Genomic DNA, 2519 nt, shown 5'->3' on the forward strand with positions numbered 1-2519 from the left:
AAATAAAGCCATGCTGTTATGTTGAGCTGTAGGGACTCAGGTCAACAATTTCTGACATTGCTAGTCAAGCAGAACACCCAATACTATTATGGAGTACTGGACTCTTTTAGAATATTTTGCTGTGTTAAAACACCTATAATATTCAAATAACAGAACTTAACAAAAAAAAGGGTATACAGAGGAATGTCCATTTTGTATTTGTGTATTCAAAATGGTTAGGATAGGTATATAGTTACATTCTCTTAATGAATAGAAGGATTTGTTCCAATAGTGTTTGTAAATATGATATCATGTCCGCATCTTGTGCAGCAATTAACCACTAGGAAGAATGTATGCCATGTGTTAATTATTGAAACTGTCATACCAATTTGTTTTGAAACTGTCTCATTGTTATCTGTTTCTCAATAAAATTATGAGGAATAAAATAAAATAAAAGAAAATGACGAAAAACAAAAAAAACAGAGATCTGTCCAGGCACTAGAGACCCAACAAATCCAGTGTAAGGCCTGGATCACCCAACTATGTCCTGTATGAATTCAGCTAAAAACCTAGAGCCCATGGCAATGTCTCACTGGACTCCGTATCAAGGATGTGTACTGGAAAGGATCAGAGGTCATTGGTGGAAGCCAGAAAGTGTGTGCCAATGGAATGAAGGATCTGTGCCAGGAGGCTGAGAGATATGTGGCAGAGCCAGGCCAGAAAGTGATCCTTAAGGTAAGCACCAGAGCTCCCCACGAAAGAACCACAGTCCTCTTCAGCGACAGTGAGGACCTGAGCTTGTCTGACTGTAATGGCTGATTTCACATCAGGAAAGTCATCACAAGTCCCTCCAGGGGACCTAGCAGCACACCCTCTTCCTCTGGTTTTCTTTTTGTCTGCTGGAGACAATACTCATAGGGGCCTTCCACACCCAGCAGCATGCAGACTCAGTCCAGCTTGGTGTCCCAAGTGGACTGTTACTAGTGAGTCTCCCAGAGGGGCAGCACTACATTAAGTTTCTGGAATTCTACACTTGGACAGGATTTGACTGAGGTAAGTGTCCATCCAGTGCTGGTGCTAGAGTTACCCTACCAGCCTGGGTCCCATCAGTGCCCATCTGCCGCAAACACGGTGTAACTGGCCAGAGTGTGAGGACCACAAGATGCCCTGTGGTCCTAATATGTGGTGGGCTACAGAGCCTCTATAGAGAGCAGTGACCCCCAACCAGCTGTGTCAGCCTCATCTGGGAACTTGTTAGAAATGCAAACTCCAATGGCCAAATCAGATGGACTGCATTGATTGGACTATTGGGATCATGTCCCAGTGGTGAAGAATGAAACCATGGAAGAAGGAGGTACAGTGCCAGCAGATTTATATAAAAGAGACACAGGGCAGGAGAGAGGGCTCCCAACAGCTGGGAGGGCTCTGTGCCTGAGCCTGGGAGATGTGTGTGCCATATGATCTGATCTCTTCCCCACAGGAGACTGCACATTTTTCAAGGTTGAGTCCTTGCAGTGTTCACTGGGTGCCTGCATACACCTTGCACCTTAGGAGGCTGACAGCCACCTGAACCGCTCTGGGGAGGCCAACAGGCAAGACCTGGAGGGAGCTTGTGTAAGATCCCTGCAGGGCCTGCTCTGTGGACTCTGCTGTGTGTCACTGTCCTGCTGCCAGATGCGATCCTGACTCCCACTCACTAATTCATGCAGCAGATCCCAGGATGTTGGATGAAGGAAGGTGTTATACCAAGAGGCTTCCCTGAATGAGATTCCTTCAGAGCCCCTGTGGGCCCTGGAAGCCCTGGAACCTGGAGAGTGGAGTGACCTGGCCCTCTGGTGTGTGTCTGGATGAGGGCTCAGCGAGTGGACTGCCATCGAAGTCAGCCTGAGGGACAGTGTACCTGGGCTCAGGTCATGGACCTGAGTTTTCAGAGACTCAGTTTGTCCCTGCTGAATAAGGGTTACCTGCATTGTCTCTCATTCCAGTTCATGCATCCTAGAAAGGAAGCTCCAGAGATTAAATCTAGAAAGTTCCCCTGCAGACCCCTGCACAGCATGGCCCAGGACACCCTGTGCCTCCGAGTCTGCCCATGCCTCTCACTATTTCCCGAGTCGTAAATTGGGATGATTTGGACATATTGCTATCCTCATCTTCCAATCTTTGCAGGACAAAGCCTTTTTTTCCCCTTTTCCTTCTTTCTTTCCCCATACTGAGGATTAAACTCTGAACCTTCTCACTGAGCTTGATTTTTTATTTTGAGGCAGGATCTCTCTAGGTCACTAAACTGCCCAGGCTAGGCTCAAACTTTTGACCCTCCTTCTTCAGCTTCCCATAGTACAAGAATTACAAACACATAGGGAGTCTGAGGCAGGAGGAGATCCACAAGCTCATGGCCAGCCTGGGGTATATAGTGAGTTGGCACCAGCCTGGACTACATAGAGACCCTGTCTCAAAAAACAAAATAATCTTGTTGCATAGGTTCTCCTTTACCTTGGTCTTAACCATCCAGAAGAAAAGTATAAAAACTAAATATAAGAAAT

Source organism: Octodon degus, unplaced genomic scaffold, assembly GCF_000260255.1.
Source record: "Octodon degus isolate 3935 unplaced genomic scaffold, OctDeg1.0 scaffold00404, whole genome shotgun sequence".
NCBI classification, from domain to species: Eukaryota; Metazoa; Chordata; class Mammalia; order Rodentia; family Octodontidae; genus Octodon; species Octodon degus.